General features: G+C 46.4%; 1 protein-coding gene across 1 annotated transcript in view; it reads left to right on the top strand.

Moving 5' to 3' along the window:
- Positions 1–5,367: 5,367 nt before the first annotated feature.
- The window catches only part of Mylk (myosin light chain kinase), a 228,515-nt gene continuing 227,243 nt past the window's right edge, over positions 5,368–6,639 (top strand). Inside the window, exon 1 of the mRNA XM_023702276.1 lies at positions 5,368–5,498. The gene's annotated coding sequence lies outside the window, so the exon portion shown is untranslated. The remainder of the gene's footprint in view (positions 5,499–6,639) is intronic.

Here is a 6,639-nt window from a genome sequence, read left to right on the forward strand (position 1 = left end):
CCAGGACCAAATGGGGAAGGGAGTCACCTATTTAGAATATCAATCCCCGATGCCCCACCCTGGAAAGTATGCAGCTGTGTTTGTTTCCTCTTTTGTCTTGAGGTATGGCCCATATGGGAGTGTCTGTCTCTTCCAAGTTGCAAAGCCACCTTGTCTTCCATCTTGTCTCCTTGAGGGCCTGGCCCTGTCTGACTGCCTATAATATTTCTGTCTAATTTGGCTGCCTGCAACAAAAGAAGGTTGGGGGGGACATACCCTTCCAGGCCACGCCCCCAGGGACCTACCTCCTCCAATCAGGTTTCACCTCCCAAATCTCCTTTAGCTATGAACACATCAGTGCATCATGTATGCATGATCCACTCACCTCCCCAAAGCTCCACCTCCAAGCCCATGAGGCTTTGGGAGACATCTAGATACAAACTATAACTATCATTTGTATTTAAGAAAAACCTCAGGATAAAAATACCTTTTGGTTAGGCATGGTGGCACCTGCCTGTAATCACAGCACTTTCAAAGGCTGAGGCAGGAGAGCTACAAGTTTGAGCCTAGCCTGGGCAACTTAGTGATTTAGTGAGACTAAGAAAAAAATAATTATGAGGGCTATGTAGCTCAATCAAAAGGCCTTAGGTCTAATCCCTAGTACCACTCATACATATATACATAAATATATAAGTAAATCTTCTTATACCATATCTTTAGAAGACTCATGACATGCTGATTCTAGAAAGGACATTGGTGCTAGGTGGCTAGGAAAGGGGCAGTTGTGTATCCTCTGTGTCTTTTCACTTTTGAGCCACATCAGTGTGTTGGCTATTCAAAGTTAAAACAAAATACCCTTAGTGTAGTTAATCAAACCTGTGACTGTATTGATCCCTGATATTTACCCTGTGTACCCATTTCTGTCAGCAGGAAGTAGCTAGAGAGTCATAGCTCCTTTTAATAATAAAAAGATGGAAATGATGGATCTGTGCCCATGCAGCGGTGCTGGGTCATCATGCAGGCGAGTCAGCTCGGTGAGGTGGGGTGGGGTGGGATGTCTCAAAACCAACGCCAAGGAGCTGCTTGGAGACTGACTTCTTCCTTCTTCCTTGGGTTAACATGAACTTCTTTTGTTTTCCCATGAGCACCAAGCTTCTCCCAATCAGTGCCTGTTATGACACCATATCGCCCAGGTAAACACCACCTCCAGTCCAATCTGATAAAAGCTCCAATCTCTGCCTCCTCCCTGATGGCCTCCTGCTTCTCTCTGGCAACCCTCCTACATGGAGCAGTAAAGGATTTCTTTGCTTTCACCTGTTCCTCTTTTGCACCAGAGGAAGGAACCTTACAATATGTTTTCCCTCTTCAATTCATGCATCTCTGATTATTTACCTGCAACAGATATGTGGAAACCTCTCCCTCCTTTTCAGAGTCTAAGTAAACGCCAGAGGGAAAAGGAGCATTTCCATCTCCTAGCACTGATTGCCGTATTTAGCCCCAGACTTTCAAGGCCAGTGGTTCTCAAACTGCAGCCTGCACCGGAGTCTACTGGACAGCCTGTTGGCACACAGGGTGCAGGCCTCACTTTCAAAGTTACCAAGTCAGCAGCTCTGGAGTGGGCCCAAAAATGTGCATGTCTGGCAAATTCTCAGGGGATGCTAAGCAGGGGCCACACTTTGAGAACCAGTCTATAGACTAACAGTTTCTCCCATGATGTGTTGATGCAGTTTTAGTGATCCAGTTGTGCCTCATTTTAACCTATAAAGAAATTGGAATAAGAAGAGGATCTCTTTTTTGTGTTCTCTATGGATCTGTGTTCAGCTTTGTGCAGCTTTCCGTCCAACCAGCAGTGCCTGCCAGGCTCCTTCCTCCTCCTGAGACAAGATGTACTTTGCCACCAGCAGGGCTGACACATCAGAAACCTGGCTTCCTCTTCATTTAGGTCTCCCAGCAGACATTCTTGTGGTTGCTGCTGTCACTCCTTGTGAAGGCTTAATTGGAATTTAAGGAGACATTAGAAAGTTGTGCTAATTACTGGTTTTTCTACAGGGATGCTATATTAGCCTTTTAGGAAGGACGCCTTTTCATAATGGCATTTAATGTAGGCCATTGAGCCCCTTCCTGGTCCTGTCCTCATTTGTTATGACAGTCCCATCCCACATTCCAGTGTCCCCTGCCCCACTGACCCTACTCTCTTGCACCTTCCTACATGGTTGGTGAGGGCAGCATAGCTTTCTACTGAGAATCACAAGATTGGCAGGAAGCCACAGACTCCTGCCCACACCATTGTCTTCCTTTTACTATTTGAATGTCTTATCAAATACTAATATTAAGACTGGACCAAAAAAAAAAAAAAAAAAAAGACTGGACCATATAGTGAACGATTCTTTCTGAAAATCCAGCAGGTGGAGTTGTCCATCCTGATGTTCAGTCCTCTTTGTGGAGAGGCCTGTGGAGGTCAGTGGAGGGCTGTTTCCTTAGGAAGTGACTTTTCATCCTTTTCTCATCAGGAGAATTATGTGACGCATCCTGTTTCCTTTATTTGTAACTCAGAGGTTGCAAAATCAGCTTAGAAAAGCATTTGTATATACTGTCACCTTTTTTTTTTTTTTTTTTTTTTGTGGAACTGGGGATTGAACTCAGGTCCTTGTGCTTGCCAGGCAAGCACTTATTCTACTGAGCTATCTCCCCAACCCCCTACTGTCAACTTTTATAGAGTTATAATTTTCAAATCATAGCTTTATTTTGTGCATTCTTGTGAGTGACTTCAAGTCCTTTCAAAGGCAGAAGTACAAAGCATTGAGCACACAGGAATGTTATGAAATGATTATAGCCAGGAGTGGTCTGATTCTGGACAAAAGGCTGGATCGCCCAGTGATGTCATGTGGTCATAGGGCTTGGCTGTGGGTCTAAGAACAAGAGGAGCAGCAAACCAGGGGGCATCTCTGGCTGGCAGAACATGGAGCAGCAGTTGGTGGAGATGCAGGGCCAGGTGTGTTCATGATGGGGGTAGAGTCAAGCTCAAGGAACTAAGAGCTCTAACTGAGCATGGGGAATCATTGAGGAAAGTGACTGCAGGTAGCCTGAGCTTGACCTTGTTCTCAATGTCAAGAGACATCTGTGTGGGACTGCCTGGATTGGCCCCTGAGAGAAGCACAGAAATACCTCTCCTGGTTCCATTTCCACTTGACCTTGCTGCCAGATTCCAGAGAGCACCTGGGTGCAGACAGTCAGGGCTAGTGCTCCTGGAATGAGCTTTCTGCTGGTGCTCTCTGCCAGGTAGAGAACAGCATTTAACTGTTATGGGATAGAAGGGAGTTGTGTCCAGGTTCTTGGTATCCTCAACAAAGAACTGAGGGCCAGCCAAATAGCTCAGTGGACTAAAGCACCTACTTAGGCAGAGCACATTGGCTGGGGTTTGATCCCCTGCATGCCATGCTGGCCCTGCCCCTGGAGCCCACTGAGATGGCGACTGAGACTGGGTGTGGTGGTGCATGCTTGTAATCGCAGCACTTGGAAGGCTGAAAACAGGAGAATCACTACTAGTCTAATCTGCATAGTGAGACTCTGAAGACCCTATACTAAATACATTTAAAAAAACAAAAACAAAGAATTGAGCAGCACACTCAAAAGAAGTGACAAGAATAAGATTTTTAAAAGTGAATGAGAAGGGGCCAGGGAGATGGCTCAGTGGAATAAGTGCTTCCCTGGCGAGCGCAAGGGCCTGAGTTCAATCCCTGGTTCAGGAAAAAAAAAAAAGAAAGAAAGAAAGAAAAAAAAAAAGTGAATGAGAAGATGGGGATATAGTTCAGCGACATAAGTGCCTGCCTGGCAAGTGTAAGGTCCCAAGTTTGATCCCCAGTACCATACACACACACACACACACACACACACACACACACACACATACACAAGTGAATGAGGCAAGGTGGGAGCAACCCAGTGAAAAGAGCTCATGCCCCAAGAGGGGCAGGCACTGGTTGGTTCTCTTGAGGTCCAGAGATTATGAGAGGATCTATAGGTGTGGATTGTTAAGAGTCATGGCCTGATAGGGCACCTGCTTCAGCATCCCCCATTAGTTAGGAGGGGACATTTTTGACAATATGAAGTTTTAGGAGGAAGTGTCATGGTATCAGAAACTACCAGGCATCGAAACTATAATATAGCCAGGAATTTAGCTCAGCAGCAAAAGAACCTGCCTGGCAAATGCAAGGTCCTGAATTTCATTTCCGGTTGAAAAACAAAACAAAACTAACAACAACACAATATACATGAGGTTGTACACAGGCCACGGTCATGTACCTTTTGTTTGGGCATACCCAGGACTCTTTGGGGTGGACAGGGTGACTTTTGGTTGGTTTCCTGATATTTTAACATTGTTATCTTTGCTCTGGTTTCTTGATTCTTACCTCACAGTTTCCTCCTGTTTATTTGCCTTTGCTCTACCTCCTGCCTCATTATGAGGGGGCTGAAAGAACGGGGGGGGGGCTCTATGCCATCCACCCCTCCCCTGAGACTCCAGTCATTCTCATTTCTTCTTCACAGTGTTCTTGATGTGTGGAAGGAAGCCACCACTTGAGCTGAGGGTTCCCTGTCAACTCTGAGGTTTATTATGGGATCCTGTGAGCCCTTTCACTCTGGATGTCTCCCTGCTGAAATGCTGTGGTGGAGGCTGAATGACTTTGGGTTTGCAAAGTGGCCTTCACAAGCTCTCCCACTTCTGAAGTCATTTGCACTTTGAGGGGATGGATTTGCTCTTTAGCACAGAGTGAGATGGGCTTCCAGAAGAAAACAGATTTCTGAAGCAAGAGAGGAGGACTTCAAGAGGCTGGGCTGGGTGAAGCAGGTGGACCTTGTCAAGTGCCAGGATACAGTTTCTCGAGGACAGAGGACATGGTCGCAGCTCAGGGAGCAGTGAGAGGGCGAGTTATGCATCTCTGAGGACAGTCTTCTCCTGCCCGAGAGCCTCCTTCCCCTGCCCATGTCACCAAGGGCAGGCCCTTAGTTGCCCAGGAGACCCTATTGTCCACCTACCTACCCTGCCTCTTGCCTGCAGGAAGGTGGATCTCAGGCCCTTCCTTCTCTTTCCTTCCAGACCTGTCCCTAGACCCTGTTGACTCATCCATCTCCAAGCATTCCCTGCCTCTGTCCTCAGAGGAGAAGGAAAGCACTTGTTCTGGTTCTTCATATTAGCTATTGTTCTAGGACTACAAATCTGTAACTACCACATGGTAATAAAAGCCCCCTATTGTCCCCATTAGGCTAATTCCTTACTAGCATTGCCACAGTATGCCCTCACAGCTGCCCCCACACCCCTTCTGTGTGTCTGTCTCTGATTTGACTTTCCTTTCCTCCTGCCCTCTGCCCACACATGGAACTCCTGAACCAGTAGCCCCTGCCTTTGCTCAAGGCACCCTGCATCCCTGGGAGGCAGACCTCCAGGTCAGGAAGCAGACCTCCAGGACACCCTTCCTGGCCCCCTGGGCCAGTTGTTGCAACAAACATCTGGGAAGACATTGGTGAGTCAGCAGAGTTTTAAATTCTGTTCTTGAGAATTTCTTCTCAGGCATGCTAGAGAGGATGTGCGGAAGGGGACCTTGTGTCTTCCTGGACACCCTGGAGAAACAATGTCCTCAGGTGACATGACAGGTAGCCAACTTCCCTGGGCAGGTGGATGTGAAGGCAGCACACTGGTAAATTCAGTGGGAACCACACTAGAACCAGCCAGGAAAAAGATGAAGGACCTGCTGGGTACCCTGATGAACTCTGCTTTTGGCTGCTCCCTGGATCCCATAGTCCCTCAGCAAGCTGGCTTCCTCAAGGTTGGCGCACAGGTACTATAACCATACCTGGTTCTGTGGGGCCAAGCTGTTCAGGTTCCAGCCAGGAGCTCCCATGGGTACTTTCAGTCACACTCACCTTCCTTTGACCTTGAGGAATCCCCTGTAATAGTAGTCATAGATGAACCCGTTGAATGAAGATGGTGCCTCCTTTGAGTAGCTAAACAGTGATAAATAGTGTCAATAATATTTCAAGAATATGGCTCATCTTTGAGACCTCATATGTATATTTGTTTTTGTCTTTGCTCTAGAGATTTATTTTTTTTTATTTTAGGGAAGGGTCTACAGGATATTCAGGGTCTCACTACTAGATCAGACTTGTAGTGATCCACCTGTTTACAGCCTCCCAAGAGCTGGGATTATAGGCGTGTGCCACCACACCCATTCTCAATTGCTGTCTCAGCATGCCCTGGGGGTGGGACTGGCACAGCAGGCCTGGGGATCAAACCCCAGGTCCCTGTGCCTACTTGCAGGATCTTTAATCCACTGAGCTATCTGGCCAGCCCATTCAAGGGATTTTTTGAGATGGGGTCTCACTGTGCAGTTCAGGCTGGCCTTTAACTTACTGTGTTACCTAGGCTATCCTTGAATTTACAGCAGTCTTCGTACCTTGTCTAATGCTAGGATTATAGGTGTATGCCACCAGCCCAGCTAATATGCATATTTATTTTATTTTTTAAAGAATACAAAATAGTTTAAAAAAGGCATTAGAAATGATAGAAAATTGCATTTAAAAAGTAATAATTCAACAATGGTTGCTGTATTGTATGATATCTTAAAATGAGTTGTTTAGGTTATCAGATAAAAACCTGCAAAATTG

Source organism: Octodon degus, unplaced genomic scaffold, assembly GCF_000260255.1.
Source record: "Octodon degus isolate 3935 unplaced genomic scaffold, OctDeg1.0 scaffold00147, whole genome shotgun sequence".
Taxonomy (NCBI): domain Eukaryota; kingdom Metazoa; phylum Chordata; class Mammalia; order Rodentia; family Octodontidae; genus Octodon; species Octodon degus.